Source organism: Peromyscus eremicus, chromosome 5 (assembly GCF_949786415.1).
Source record: "Peromyscus eremicus chromosome 5, PerEre_H2_v1, whole genome shotgun sequence".
Taxonomy (NCBI): domain Eukaryota; kingdom Metazoa; phylum Chordata; class Mammalia; order Rodentia; family Cricetidae; genus Peromyscus; species Peromyscus eremicus.
In genome coordinates this window covers 33672974-33689667 of record NC_081420.1, presented here as the reverse complement: position 1 = coordinate 33689667, position 16694 = coordinate 33672974, and the positions used below count along the sequence as shown (strand labels likewise).

Below are 16694 nucleotides of genomic sequence, written 5' to 3'. Positions count from 1 at the left end.
CCTGGCTGTCCTGGAACTCTATCTGTAGACCAGGCTGGCCTCGAACTCAGAGTTCCACCTGCCTCTGCCTTCAGAGTGCTGGGATTAAAGGCTAATAATCAGTTCCTTAATGATTCAGTCTTGGTAAGTTGTATGTGTCTAGGAATTTACCCATCTCTTCTAGATTACTAAATTTGTTGGAGTATAATTGTTCTTAATAATCTCTAATGATTCGCTGTATTTCTGTAGTATCTGTTGTAATGTCTCCATTTTCACCTCAAGTTTTGTAACCTCACCCCTGCCCCCACCCTGTCCCTGGGTATTATTGAGTCCTCACACTTGCTCTACAGCTAAGCTGTATCTCCAGCCTCCCTTTCTCTTAGTCTGGCCAAAAATTTCACAGCTCCTCTTACCTTTTGGAAGAGCCAGCTCTTCTTTAGTCTTCTTTAAGGCTATATTGCAAATTTATTTGTCCGACCTTTATTTTTTTCTTTAGTAATTCTGCATTTGTTTTGATATGTTTTTGTTTACTGAGATGTAGTCATAAGTTGTTTATTTGCAATCTTTCCACATTTTTATATATAGATTTTGGTTGCTCTAAGCTTTATTCTTAGTACCGCTTTGGCTCTGTGTCATAGTGGTTTATTATATGGTTTATCATAGTGGTGTTCATATGGTTTATCTTCATGTTCATTTGAAGAAAAATTTAAAAACTTTTAAGAATAAAAATTCGTAATTCATTTCTTGATCCCATTTGGTTACTCACCTGTAATTTGTTTCATTTCCATGTATTTGTATAGTTTCCAACATTTCTGTTGTTATATATCCCTGGTTTGATTGCACTGTGGGCAGAAAAGGTACTTGATATGTTTTGATTTTTTTTTTAATATTTGTTGAGTCCTGCTTTGTGGCTTATCATATGATCTGTATTGAAACTTACGCTCCATATGTGTTCTGTAGGTTGATGCTCTGTGGGTTGATTGATGCTCTGTGGTTGATTGATGCTCTGTGGGTGTCTTTTTTAGGTGCACTTGCCCTAGATAGCATTCAGCTTTGAAGTTCTTTTATTGGTCTTTCCATTGCTGAAAGTGAGGGGCTAATGTCTCCAACTATTATTGCAGCAGAATCTTGATTTTCCTCAGAGCCATTAATCTTGCTTTAAATATTTGAGTGTGCTGATATTAGGTGCATATTTTTTTAGGATTATTCTTTTGCTCACTTGTAATGACTTATAGGTAATGACCTCCTTTATATCTTTTAATTGCTTTTGGCTTAATGTCTGTTTTATCTAATGTCCACTATGGCTACTCCTTCTTTCTTAAGAACTACATTCATGGGATACTTCATCCCATCCCCTACTCTTAGCCTATGCTTGCTCTCAGGGTGAAGTTGGTTTCTTGTAAGCAACACACTGTTGGGTCTTGCTATTTTGGCACTGTTTGTTTTTACACATTCATCTGTCTTTCAGTTGGAGAATTTATTTCATTGACATTTAAGTTAATTTATTGATATTTAATTTTGTACTATTATATAGAATTATACACTATATAGCATATATAATAAGATCTCATTAAAACCATTTTGTGACTTGTTTTCTAATTTATTCATTCCTCCCCTTCCTCCCTTTCTCTGTCCTTTCCTCCCTCCCTCCCTCCTATCTACCTCTCTTGCACAAGCCACTGTATGGAGATGAGAGGACAACTCTCAGATGTTCATTCTCTTCCTCCAATGTGTGGATCCTGGGGATGGCTCTCAGGTCATTAGACTAGACAGCTGGTGTATTTACCCCTGAACCATTTCTCCCACTACAAGTAAATTTTAAATATTCCGTTGGTTTTGTCTCACTCTTTAAGGTCTTTTGAAGAGCTCCCTTTAACATTTTGTGTACAACATATGAAGATACAGTTTCTCAGCTTTTGTTTGACCAGGAATATCCTTTTCCTTTGTCCATTTCTAAAGGATAGTTAGCTGGAGACAGTGTTCTTGGTTGATATGGAAATTGGTCCTCTGGGGATAACAGTTACTTCTTGAATCAGAACAGCTATGATAACTCACCCCCCACCCCCACAGTATCATGCCTAGAAGGAGATGAATGTGGGTCATCAGACCCTTGACTGAGTTGCTAGCCATTGGCTGCCTCCTGCCTCTCTAGCTGTGCATAATCCTGCCTCAGGTGCATGTGATCATGGCAGGTACCAAAGGGTCCAGGAGGTGGGCAGTTTACTGTGGTGAGTGTCATGAGTGTCCATGAGTATAACCCACACTGGAGTGAACTTTTCAGTGGTGCAGCTGCCTTTGAGTCACTCATAATTAACTCACCCTGCACTTGTAAGTAACCCTAATGAACTCATTGTTCATTATGCTGGACTCGGATGATCACTTCTTCAGGCTGTCGTGGCTCTCTTCATCCAGGGAGACTAGACTTAGATGTCACCAGAAAAGACACTACCAGTTAACAACAGTTTCTTTCCTTAAGTACTGAGAATCTCCTGCACTCTTTTCTAGTCTAGAAGGATTTTTCCCCCTGTGAAGCTGGTTGTCAGAATTGAGACACCCTTGTGTTATTTATTTATTTATTTCCACTTATTACTCTGAGCACTTTCTTTATCTCTTACCTATGCTTGGGTACTGTGACACATTTGATCTAGTTAAAAAAGAATTCTTCCTGGTGACCTTTCGGTCCTCGGTCCTCATGTACTAGGATATTTGTGGTTGAGGGTTTTAATCATCTGTGAATACACTTTCTTCCTCTTTGGTATTCTCAAATTTCTCTGACTCTGCTAATCTGTGGTGTGTGTGTGTGTGTGTGTGTGTGTGTGTGTGTGTGTGTGTGTAAGTGCACTTGTGTATGTACGCACTTGTGTTACATATAGAGGCCAAAGTTCAGCCTTTAGAGTCATGGCTTAGACACCATCTCCCTTGTATTTTGGAGCAGGCCCCTCACTGAGACCTGTGGCTCCCATTTTGGCCAGACTCCAGTGAACCCCAGCTATCCACTTGCCCCTCCTCCCCTCAGGGCTGGGAGTCTAAATTTACATGAGTGCTGGGGATTGAACTCAGGTCCTTTTGCTTGTATCACAAGCACGTTACCAGCTGAACTATCCCCCAGCTCCATGAAGATTTACTGATGGTGCTGTCCCAGATTTTCTGCAGGCTTCCTTCTGTGCCTCTTTATTCCCTCTCCTGGGACTGCTTTTATAGGTGTTGGTCACTGTTAATGCCAAGGATTTAGATTTGTTCAACTTATCCTTTTCTGTGGGCCACTCTATGCCCACAGTTTTTTTTTTTTAAGTTATCAAAAACAAGTATGGGAATGAAATAATAACTATTCTGTTTCTTACTGTCTGCCCCCCTCTCTAGTCCTTTCTTGAACCCTTCTAGTAATACAGCTAAGTCTGTGTGGGGTGAGGAAATGTGACAAGGACAGTTTTCACACATTTAGCAAGTGCCAGTGAGTCCTGTTATCTCCTTGGTGTTGATCTCACACGAGAGGGAAAGAACCCAGAGCACCTATTTTTCTTAATGTGTGGTGCCTCTGACCTCAGACATTTGCTCTGGAGAGAAACTGAGACCCCTCAGGGACAAGCCCATGACCAGCAAAGTATACTTACCATTTTGAAAATGGCAGAAATGGCAATGCAGGAAGCCACAAAGACCTGAAAAACTGGGATTCTCTCATAGTAGGTCAGAGAATTGATCCTAAGTCAATTAAGCTCACAGATCATACTTTTAAATCCACAGTTTTGTGGTAATGACAAATGCCAAGATAGGAATTATTTCTCATTAACTGTAAACTACAAATACTGATCTTTAAAGGAACCAAGAGAATCTGATTAATTTTAAGAATTTATCAAAATGAATGTTCTGTACTGAAAAGTAAATCAAACCATTCAAAGCAAATTTCCATTAGTAATTTCAAAGTTAGCCCCAAAGCTACTTTAAAATTCAGATATTCACAGAAGATGAGTTATAAGATTATGAGGACAATTATTTGAGCAGCTTTGGATAAGGCAGTGGCCTCACAAATGGAGGGAAGAGTAGGGGCTGTTGAGGTGGTTCAGTGGGTGAAGACACTTGCTGCTACTAAGTCAGTGTTCTGTTGCTTTGAAGGGACACTGTGACTAAGGCAACTTATAAAAGAAAGTATTTAACTGGGCCATGCGTACAGTTTCCTAGGGTTAGTCTATATCATCATGACATGAAACATGGTGGGAGGCAGGCAGGCAGGCTTGGCGCTAGATCAGTAGATAAGAGCTTACATTTGATCCACAAGATGGAGGCAGAAAGAAAAACGAGACTGGATCTGGCATGGGCTTTTGAAACCTCAAAGCCCCACCCCAAGCGACACACCTTCTCCAACGAAGCCACGCCTCCCAATTCTTCCCCAACAGTCTACCAGCTGGAAACCAAACATTCAAATGTATGAGCCCATGGAGGCCATGCTCATTCAAACCACCACACTGCTAAGGCTGATGACCTTGGTTTGAGCTCCAGAAAACTACATGGTAAAAGGAGAGAACAAAATCCACTGGTTGCCCTCTGACCTCCACACCCATGCCATGCGTGAGTGTGCTTTCATGCAAGTGATAAATAAGCAAATGAACATGATACTGAGAAAAAGAAAGGGCAAGCATCTCTTAGGCAGTGAGTGCCTCGGTGTCATGATAGATGTGGTCAGTTTGGATGCTCAGAAGAACCTTACACAACATACCACAATGGCAATAATTCTATTAAGACATACAGAAAAAAAATATGAAATTCCTACAAACCACTGAACATTTGTAATTGTTAGTTACAGATGTGAAGCAGAAAACATTGACATTCTCAAAAAGGTGTTTGATGTGCATATTGACTGACACAGCATATGTCTGGCCTGGTACTTATCCTAATATGGGGAGAGAGTGGAGTGAGCAAACTCCATCCGTCAGATGTTGACTTAGCGTCCTCCCCAGTGCTTTCTGGCCTATTTCACATCATCATGTGTGCAAATAACATCTGAGCACAACATGTGGGGCACACTGAAGTCCTTCAGTTACAGTTTTACTTCCCACCGTTCTTGTTACTCATAGTCAGCCATTGCCCACAACTATGAGATGGAAAATTCCAGAAATAAACAATTGTTAAGTTTTGGACTGTACGTTGCTCTGAGTGATGTGATAAAATTTTGCACCATCCACTCTTTCCTGTCCACAGCATGAATAGCCCTTTTGTCCAGTATAATTACAACTTAGGTACAACCCACCCACCAGTTTCCAAGTTCCTGCTTGATTCTGAGGCCAAGGATCCAGAAGACATCCCAGAGCTTGTGTTCAGGTGACATTTATTTTACTTATGGTCCAAAGTGCTAGTGTGAAGAAAAGGGTCACCCAAGCAGAAAACCAGGAAAAACAGATGAACCCGGGTGCTGTGTGGCAGTGCTGACCGAGGCATACAAGGAAAATGGTCCATAGGGAGTTTGGGAGTGCTGCGTTTCAGGCATCCACTGGGTGGGGATGCCTTGTGATGCACCCATGCATAGATAGCAGAGAGCTAGTGCTGAGGAGCTGGGCTGGCTGTCTCAAACCAGCCCTACCTTTCCCAAGGCTGAGGATATCAGTGTTTGAGAGTCTCCAACAGGACCTCAGTTTAGTCTTCATTTCTTTCTTTTATTTTTGAGATTATAATTATATATCCCCCTTCCTTTTTCTCCCTCTAAACCTGCCCATATACTTCTCCTTGTCCTCTTTCAAATTTATGGCCTCTGTTTTCATTAATTATTGTTACATGCATATATATATGTATATATTATATATATGTGTATGTGATATATATATATATATATATATATATATATATATATAAACATGCTCAGTCTGTATAATGTTACTTGTATATATGTTCTTAGGACAGACCATTTGGTATTGAGTAACCGGTTGTGCTTTTCCCTGGGGAAGACTATTTCTTCCTCCCTCAGCGTAGTTGCCTATAGTTCTCTATGTAGGGTTGAGGCCTCATGGACTTTCCCCTAGAGAGCTTGGCATGGCTATTGTTGTTGTTTTTGGTAAGCTCATGTTGCACGTTGATGAGACTTTATGGATATAAACGTAAGATTTCCCTTCATTTATTTGTGTGTGTGTGTGTGTGTGTGTGTGTGTGTGTGTGTGTGTGTATGCTAGTGTCTGTGTGCATGTGTGCCTGCCATAGCACACATGTGTGGATGAGAGAACAACTTTCAGGCACTGGTTCTTTCCTTCAAATATGAGTGTCCCAAGGATGGAAATCAGTCTGCCAGGTTGGCAGCAGGCACATTTACCATCTTGCTCATTCAAATATAGTCATTTTATAGAATAATGAAATTGTGGCAACTTGAGGTATGGGTGAATCAGAACCTAGCATTTTGTAAATAAATATATATATATTTTTTCACTGTGTAGCCCTGGCTCTCCTGGAACTCACTTTGTAGGCCAGGTTGGCCTTGAACTCACAGAGTTCCACCTGCCTCTACCTCTTGTGTGCTGAGATTAAAGGCGTGCGATCACTGCCCAGCAATTTTTTATTCATATATGTAGGCAGTCAAAGACAGGTAAAGGAAATAAGCATCCCTTGCTCTACAAGGACCTCAGGCATGCCAGGTTTTCTTCCAAGTTGCCATGTTCCTGAGAAGGGCACTAGTTAGCTCCTTGAAGAGGGAATCACCTTCACACACACACACACACACACACACACACACACACACACACACATTCTCTGAGAAAGACATACAGTGTATTTTTTTTTATCATATCCAGCCCTTTCATCCAACTCTTCCCAGATCCACCCCACTTCCCTATCTAACCAACTTTGTGTCCTCACTTAAAAAACAACAATAACAACAACAGATCTGATTTGTGCTTCTTAGGGGCCTATGGGCTCATCCTCTGGAGTCTGGTTGGTCTAGCAAGGACAACAACCTGAAAGAAATTGCCTCTCCCTCTCCCGGCAACTATCGATTGCTCCTTAGCTAGGAGTGCCCACTTCGCCTCTCCATGCTGGGGTTGTGTTTGACTTGAGCTCGTGCAGACCTTGTACATCCTGTCACTGCCACTGTGAGCTCATCTGTGCAAACGTCCTGTTGTGTCTGGAGAACTGTCATTGTAATCATCTACTGCCGCTAGCTCTTACAGTCTTTCCACCCGCTCTTCCTCGATGCTCCCTGAACCTTGGGAGGAAGAAGTGTGATATGCATCCCACTTAGGGCCCAGCATTCTGCAGCCTTTTGTTCTCAGCACCTTGATCAGCTCTTGGTCTTTGTGTTGATTGCCGCTAGTGTAAAAAGAAGCTCCATTGATGAGGGTTGAAAGGTGCACTTATCTAGAGGTATATGCCAAGAAGTCCTTTGGGAAGCCTAGATTTTTTTGGTATGTGGGTCCTGGGGATCAACTCATGTCTTTGCGATTGCAAGGCAAGCAGTTTACCAACTGAGCCGCCATCCCAGCTGTTCAGATGTTTTTGTATGATGCGTGTGTCATCTGTGCCTCAGTCATTTAAATAATAAGTGTTCCTTGGCTACAAGAACCCAGTTCTTTGTGTTGTTGGGGAGATGAGAGGTAAGGCAAAGAGGATGTGTGGTGGGTCCTTCATAACAATTTAGTTTGTGAATCATTGTGTGCCTATAAAAAGGTTTTTGTTTTGTTTTGTTTTGTTTTGGTGTTTGTGTGTGCGTGTGTGTGTGTGTGTGTGTGTGTGTGTGTGTGTGTGTGTGTTATTTCTTTTCTATGTAGCCCTGACTGTCCTAGAAATTATTATTATTTTTATTATTATTATTACTATTATTATTATTGATTTAAATATAATTTTAGTACAGATCACATAGCCTCCATCATCAGGAGGCAGAGAAAGATGAGTGTTGGTATTCAGCTCATGTTCCCATTTTTATTCCATGTGGGATCTGAGCTCCGGGGATGGTGCCAGCCACATTCAGGGTGGGTCTTCCATCTTCAGTTAACCTTTTCTGAAAGCACCATCATAGATATACTCAGAGGAGTGTTTCCATGGTGACTACATCTCGTCAAGTTGACAATTAAGACCTACTACCATATAACATACACGTATTTCCTGGCACAGTCAGCTGAGAGGAACAGAAAGCATTGGCACTCCAAAAGCAACAAGCACCCCTGGCACCCGCATCTTGCCTTATAGAACTATTGTGTGATACAAGGAGCAGGGATCCTTGGAGAAGGGGCTCATCCTGAGCCCGGGACAGACAGCACAGGAGATGAGCTGGGGTACCCTGCAGTGCCTGAAGTAAAGAAGTGGTTAAGACAAAGATTAGCAGTTGATGGTGTGTATCAATAGGACACCACTCAGAAGCCAAGTGAGTGATCCCCCAGTGGCCAAAACTGGGATAATTTGGTGGGGGTGGGGTGTGGGGGTGTAGGGGGTGTGGGGGTGTAGGGGGGTGGGAGGGTGGGGGTAGACGGACATGGGAAAATAATATTGGATTCTAGCCCAAGTGTAAACTAAGAACCTGCAAGTCTGTATTGATGCAAATAATATTGAATGAGTAAACAGGAAAGTGGGGGAGGAGAGGCCAGTTTCCTGTACAGTAGAATCTCACACAAAGGGTGTCTATATCCTATGACTTATGTGTGGTCAGTGTGTGATGATCTCATTCCACAGAGGGTCTTCACCCCAGCATCCAAAGGCTCTTGATGGCTTTCATGTATCCTTCAAATGGTCTCTGGCTGAGGTAGCTAAATTGTGAAGATGGTGGTATTGGTCTTTGTCTTTTCCGCTGGATCATTTTGACACTGTTGGGATCCTTTCCCCAGAACAGAGCTGTTTCTCTAGTCAGAGAGCAAGATGATCTGATAAACTCCATGTCTACAAGGGTGATGCTTCCTCCATGGGGACTGCCTGTCTCCAGTTTGCTTATGCTCCTCACTAACGATGTAGACGTCTTCACTGCCACCTACATCTCCTCATGAACCCTTCTGGGGCTGAGGGACCAGTATGTAGTGAGAGACAGAAAAAACAGGAATCTGTATTTTTTTTTAATTCAAAAACATCTCAGGTGATTCTCACAGCTGATGATAAAGCTTGAAAGTGATAGTTATAGAAATGTGTCACTTTGGCAGAACAAAATAAAGTGTTTAAGACTATGTATCTGAGCCGGGCGGTGGTGGCACACGCCTTTAATCCCAGCACTTGGGAGGCAGAGGCAGGAGGATCTCTGTGAGTTCAAGGCCAGCCAGGGCTACAGAGTGAGTTCCAGGAAAGGCACCAAAACTACACAGAGAAACCCTGTCTCGAAAAACAAAAAACAACAACAACAACAACAAAAAAAAGACTATGTATTCCAAGAGATGGTAAGAAGTACCCATAATCCCATGACTGGGAGACTGATAAAGGGGAACTATAAATCCAAGGCTAGTACATGCTGTATACCAAACCCTTGCCAAAGGAGAGGGAGGGAGAGAAGGAAGTGAGGAGGGAGGGGGATGGAAATACCATAAGGTAGAAATTGTTTCATCATTCTACAAACCTTCTGACCTTTTTTCAGAAGACAATAGCATAGACAAAAGGGAAAGAGATTAGAGCCAACCTATAGGACACTAAGGGCTAGGGAACAGTTGAGTGACAGGGTATACACTTAGCACATGCTTGGCCTTAAGCTCTGGACCCAGCACCCTACTAAAAAATACATAAAAATTAATCAAATAAAATGGACCTTGTTGGGATTATTTATTCAAAACAATCAAATGCAAGACTCTATTTTAAGACTTAGGGAAAAGTAAATCTTGATTACATACTGATCAGTATTAAGGAATTTGTGTTAATTTTGTTATGTTGATTTATGCAAAAAGATACTCCTTCCTGTTTTAGATGTATTTAAGCTGAGGGGGGATAGGCATTGCTTGATATCTGGTGTTTGCATTATAATTCTATCTGGACCAGCAAGATGGCTCCATGGGTGAAGGTGCTTGTCCCCGAGCCCGACAACCTGAGTTTGGTCCCCATGATCACGGTGAAAGAAGAGAGCAGTCTCTCTCAAGTTGTCCTCCTGCCTCCACGAGCCACCATCTCCCCTCCCACACCCCACAATGTTAAGTAAATAAATAGATCAATAAATGTAAATTTAAAATATATATTCTACAGAAAAAAATCAAAGCCGTGAGTGGGTTGTATGATATGGAGCATGCATGGTAAATGGAATGATTCTGGGAGGTGTGTGATGGGCACAGGAGGTTTGCTGGACTCTCAAGTTTTTAATGGGTTTGAAATATTTTAGAGAAAATTGCCACACATATCTAAGGAAATGGAAATATATGATCCCACAGAATGAGATGCCAATTCCGGGAAAATGGTCTGGAGGATCCTTAGAAAGTTAAACAGAATCCTAATTCATGAAATTCCACTTCTAGCTACATATGCAGGGACTACAAACAGGCACTCTAACACATATATGCACATGCAAAATAACACTATTCACAATAGCCAAAAGGTGGGAACAGCTCAAATGCTTATCAACACGTGAGTGGATAAACAAAATGCATGTATGTGTGTGTGTGTGTGTGTGTATGTATGTATATGATGAAACCTGGAAACAGTACACCAAGTGAAATAAGCCAAACATAAGAAATATGTTGTTAGAATGAACAAATCCATACAGCCAAAATAATTAAAATTGAGACTCTGAAAAGTTAGGCTAGAGACTGAGGCCTGGGGTGAGGGGAATAATCAACAGTTGCTGAATGGGTACAGTGATGTCTAGATGCAGGTGGTCGCATTGAGGATATGTTGAGTCTCATTGGAGTGTGTAAGTATGCTGCTCGAATTTAACCATATTTAAAAATGAAAGCTGACAGTCAAGCCATTAAGGTGAAGAACTGGGTTATGATATGATGTTGGGGTACCTTACACCAACACCCTCACATCCGTGTGACTGAGTGTCCACACTTTTTTCTTGTCTCTGACCACTGGAAATGGTGATGAACAAGGGCAATGTAACAGTGACTGGGCTGATAGACATTACCTTTGATAAGTGCACATCATAATTTAGCTATGTTAGCTTCTTTGATTCCTTGGTGTTTGCTTGTTTGTTTAAGTAATTATATTGCCAGGTCTAGAGTCCTTACTCAGGAAAAACACATTGTTGATGTTTAATTACATGAAATCCACAGAATCAGACTGAATTTTAATGTGTTATAGATTACCACTGACAGCACCATCCATCCCACTTAACAATTACACCTGGCAGATGGGAGGAACGGGGGTGGCAGAAAACTTGTCAGCACAAATGCCTTCCCAGTCCGAAGATCACCTTAAGCACCAACATGTAGATGTCTTGATGTCAAATCAGCCAAAAACCCAAACCAACCAGACTGAACGCATAGAAAGTGGTCTACACCTACAGGCAAAAATCCCACCGGCCTGTGACACATGACACTGTCTTTTGTGTTAAGTGATGACTCCATATAAAAGGCAGGACTCCCAGGCTGGGCCTGTCAGGACACCTGCAATCCCAGCACTTGGGAGGCAGAGGCAGGAGGATGACTCGAGGTTAGCCTCAGCTGCAGAGTGAGTCTGAGGCCAGAGTGGACTACGTGAGACCCTGTCTTACAAGGCTATCTATTATTAGTGTGTGTGTGTGTGTGTGTGTGTGTGTGTGTGTGTTTGTGATCTGTATGTGACTAAGAGCACATGTGTCTCGATGCATACATGGAGGTCAGAGGACAACTTTCACGAGTTGGTTCTGCCTTTCTGCTATGGGTTCTGGGGATGGAACTCAGGCCCTCAGGCTTGTGCGGTGATGTTTTAACCAGTGAGCCATCTTTCTGGCCTTCTTAAACATGAATTAACTTGTGTGGGGGTACACCTACATGCATAGGTGAGCTTGCATGTGAATACATATTCGTGTGGGGGCCAGAGGTCAGCCTTAGTGTTGTTCCTCATAGTCATCCTCTGCTTTTTATTTGTTTGTTTCTTTGAGACAGGGTTTCCGCTGTGTTGCTCTGGCCAACCTAGAACTCAATATGTAAACCAGGCTGACCTTGAATTGACGGAGATCAGACTCTGCCTCCTTCATTCTGGAATTAAAGGCTTGTGCCACCAAGCCTGGCTCCTTCTTTTTTGAGTGTCTCTCTCTGAACCTGGGATTTGCCCAGTTTCACTAAGTGGGCTGGCCAGCAAGCTCTCTGCACATCCCCAGTGCTCGGATGCCAAGCGCATGCCACCATGCTGCCCATTTATGTGGGCACTGGTGATCAGACTCAGGTCCTCCTGAGTTTGACATGTTCCTGGACTGAGCCATCTGCTCCCCAGCCCATTTGTGTTTTCCTTCCCGGCCCCAATACTTCTTCCTTCCCTTTAACCTGCCTTCACTTCTGTCGTTAGGAACCCATCGATCGCATCTTCTACAAACTGGGGCATCCGTTTTCTTGGAAGGGGGCTGCACCAGCTGACCTCAGGGTGAATTAAAACATATCAAAGCACTGGAGTTTCAGAGTTGCCAGGCCTCCTCTTGAACAAGGAAGAGCTCTATTTCCACTCGTCCTCTCTGCAAGAGATTAGCAGCTCGAAATCACTTTGACATCCTCAGTTACTCTACTCATACCACAGGGAGATTTAATTCCAGCCTGTGAAATTGTAATTGCTTCTCAAGGAGAAGTGAGGAATCCTGGGTGATGGCCACAGCCAAGCTCAGTGTCAGAGTCGCCAGTTGCTGCCACATCAGATATGACTTGCTGTTATTCAAAAATCACCCTGGCTTTCCAGACGGGACGCTGAACTGGGGAGGGAAAGTAAATTAACAGAAGCTGTCAGCTGTTCAGAAGAGCACAGACAGCAGTGTGACAGAGGTGGGTGACTTCCCATCAAAAAGGGAACTTTTTCCCTCGCGTTAGTTTAAGATAAAGAGTTTCACAAACAAATTTCATGACTTTGGTATGTGGCTAAATGATGTCACTACGAAGCCATGATAAGATGAAGTCTGACAATTTCTAGTCAATGATTCTTGGAAAGTGTTGGGCAAAAAAAGGAGAAGGCTTTGAAGAGTAATTAAAATAATGAAGATAAGGTGTCCATGTCAGATTGATGCTTACTCTGGATTAAAATGACCTGCTATTGAAGGTAAAACTGTCTTGAGAAATTGCTTCCCAGCTAGGGCTGGAGAAAGTAGAAACTGGAGCCACCACACCTGATCCCCAAATACTTAAAGACAGGGAGGTTAACTGCAGTGGGAAGGGGACCTGGAACCTTCTAGAGACAAGAAAGTGCTGGTCAGAGCTAAGTCATGCTGTTCTTCTAAAGGACTGAAAGAAAAGAGAGAAGGGCTGAATGTAATTCTTCTCTCCCTTCATTCTTTTTGATTTTAGAGTATGTTGCATGTACCTGTGTGACTGTACACACCATGTGGACACCAGACCAGGATGGCAAGTATCTTCCCCTAGACAGGCTTTTTCATCAAGACAAGAGCTTGCCATATCAGCTACGCTGGCCGGCTGGCCAGTGAGCTCTCAGCATCTGTCTGTCTCTGTCTCCCAAATCTAGGGGTTACAGGCAATCATAGCCATGCCTAGCTTTGAACTCAGATTCTCATGCTTCCTGAGCAAGTGTGCTTACCTATTGAGACATATTCCCATCCCTCTAAATACATTTTGTAATGAAAAATATTGATTTTGTGGCATTGCCTATTTGTTTTAGAATTATAGAAAATTCAGTGGGGCATGGTGTTATATGCCTGTAATCTTATCTCCCTGGAGGCAAAAGGATCAATAATTCAAGGCTAGCCTAGGCTACATTGAGAGTTCTAGGCCAGCCTGAACTACATACATTGTGAGTCTTTCTAAAAAATAATCCAAGGGTGAGAGATGTCAGTCAGTGGTAGAGCACTTGGCCAGTGTGCTCTAGGCTTTGGGATTGATCCCCAGGCACCAAGAAAGAATTTCAGATAATTCAGACATGGATTTTACTTTTCCTTATTTGATGAATTTTATAGCCAATTTCAAGTGCCAGAGTTCACCTTCATAAAAGGAAACTTTAATTAACAGGCAGGAGTGCCCACTTTCTGCTTTTTCAATATAAAGAAGTAGAAAGGGATTAGTTTTGTTACTGTTCCCACTCTACTCTGTTCCCTTCTGTCACTATGGTTACCAGTTGAGCAACTGTTTGCTGAGACACATTTGTACACCTTGTGGGGGTACACTATGATAATTCAGTATAGAAACACAAGCCAGGTGTGGTGGTACACACCTGTAATCCTAGCACTTAAAAGGCTGAGTGTGAGACCAGCCAGAGTACATAGCAAAATCCTGATGTCAGAGAACCCAAACTGTCAATCTTGTTTTAACCGCTGTTATAATGTTTCACAAAACAGCTCACCCCTTCTCTGTGTCTGTGAGTCTACTGAGTATCTCTCCTTCCCCTCCCCCTCCACTCTTCCAGTCTCCAGTGACCGTTCCATTCTTCCAGGAGATCAACCATTTAGTTTCCAGAAATGATTGAGCACATGTCTCTGGCTTATTAATGTAATGGTCCTCTGTGTGTCTGCAAATGACAAAAATCTCATGATTTTTTGTGGTTGAATAATATTTCACTATACATCTACATCTGTATTTCCATGATAATACCACAGTATGACTCAGCTTAGGTGGGTGAAAAACACACACAGGCCAGCCTGGGTCCTTACAGTCTGGGCTAGCTGAAGACATCCACAGGCCTGCCTGGTACCTTGCAGTGTTTTGTGGGCAGGTGCCATTATGATGAGCAAGTATATGGTGGAAAAATGAGAAGCAGAATGATTCACGTGCTGTGGAAAGAGGCAGAACTGAAGAAACGAAGGAGGTGAGGAACTGGCTGGTGTGGGTGGCCTGCTTGCTCCCTGAGGACAAGGTAACATCTGGATCCAGACTGCTACCATGTCTGGGTCCGTGGTCCTACTGCATCTGGTGTCTGTGTTGCTGTCCATGGCCCGTGTTACCACAGGGGACCATAGGAAACAAGCCTGTTGAAATTCAAGGGCTGTGCTGAGCTGGCCCTGCCCCTTGCTGGATTCTGTAACAGGAGATCTGGTCCCACCCCTCATGGGATAGCTAGCCCCCACACTTGTGAGAGATGGCCTCACCATGGGTATAGAAGAGCTGGCCCTGATGACATGGGCCTAGGAGAGCTGGCTCCGCATCTCGCCTGAGCGGTGTGGTCCCAGGGGTCTGGACTGACCAGCTCAGCTACCTCCCAGACACACATCCTGGCCTTGGGTTGGCCCACCCTAACATCTACCACATCTATGACCTGCTGGAGTGCATGAAGGGACACTGGTCCTGTGGAATGATAGGCAAGTGATCTCCATGACTCCAGGCAACAGTAGGATGTTCAAGGTGTTTCGGTGAGTGTCTAGTGATGATGGTGTGCCAGAGGCCTTGAATCAGACCAATGCCTCATTGCAATAAGCATTTGTGTGTAGGACTGACTGGACAAAAGGGTATATACTGTGTGACACACTGCAGATCCCAGTGCCACTAGGAAGAATTTAGAGGTGTTGGAGAGATGGGAAAGATGGGGAAGCAAGGTGGTTTTTAATTAATTTGGTGGTGGTGGGGGTTTCTTTGGGGGTGATGTCAAAGGGGTGAGGGGCAGGTATGGAGGGGCTGGGAGGTGAGCAGGATTGGGGTGCATGATGTGAAATTCCCAAAGAATCAATAAAGAATTATGTTATGTATAAATTTTTTTTAAAAATACCACATTATGTAGTAGGGAATCTTGTATGTCTATCTGGTAGATAGACATGCAGGTACAATTTAGATCTCTCTCTCTCTCTCTCTCTCTCTCACACACACACACATACACACACACACACACAGAGAGAGAGAGAGAGACAGAGAGAGAGAGAGAGAGAGAGAGAGAGAGAGAGAGAGAGAGAGAGAGAGAGATCGTGATCGCTCAGTTTTTTTCCATTCATCCACTGATGGTCATCCAGGTTGATCACATCTTACTTATATGAATAGAACCACCATAAACATGGGCTTTTTCTGTTTTCCTGACTTTATACTCTTTGTATATATACTCAGTAGTGTGATCAGATGGTCCTATTTTCAGTTTTTAAACAACTGGCTGTACTGTTTTATGTAATGGCTGTGTTGTTATTCCCACCAACATGTCTAAGAGTTCTCTGCATCCTTACTAGCATTGCTAATTTTTTTGTCTTGCTGATGACAGCTCTTCTACCTGGGACAGAGACATCTAGGGATGTGGCTTAGTAGAGTATTCACCAAGCACTCAGTGTGCCCTAGGTTCTAACTCTCATGAGGTGATGTCTCCTGTAGTCTTGATTTCCATTTCTCGGCCGTTTGTGAGCCTTTGCTTGAGAAGTACCTATTCAGATCTTACTATAGTTTTTAAAAGCAATTAAGTTTCTTTTTGTTTTGTTTTTGTTTTTCAAGACAGGATTTCTTTGTGTAGCCTTGGTTGTTCTGGAACTAGCTCTGTAGACCAGGCAGGTCTCAAATTCACAGAGATCTGCCTGCCTCTGCCTCTTGAGTGCTGGTATTAAAGGCCTGCGCTACCATTAGCCAGCATAACTTATAAATTTTAATTGAAATATTATTTACCTCCTTTCCAAACTCTCCTATGTCCCTTCTTACTTCACCTCAAATTCATGGCCTTGTTTTCTTTGATTATTATTGTTAAATATATATTTGTAAATATATAAATACAACTTGCTGGGTTTGTTTAGTGTTGCTTATATGCATATGATTTCA

The 16694-nt window shown here is 42.8% G+C and overlaps 1 non-coding gene across 1 annotated transcript; it reads right to left on the bottom strand.

Annotated features, from left to right (window-relative positions):
* Positions 1-6519: 6519 nt before the first annotated feature.
* LOC131912133 (small nucleolar RNA SNORA67) lies at positions 6520-6658 on the bottom strand. The gene has a single exon (XR_009379540.1). It is a non-coding gene; the product is annotated as a small nucleolar RNA SNORA67 (small nucleolar RNA).
* Positions 6659-16694: the final 10036 nt, after the last annotated feature.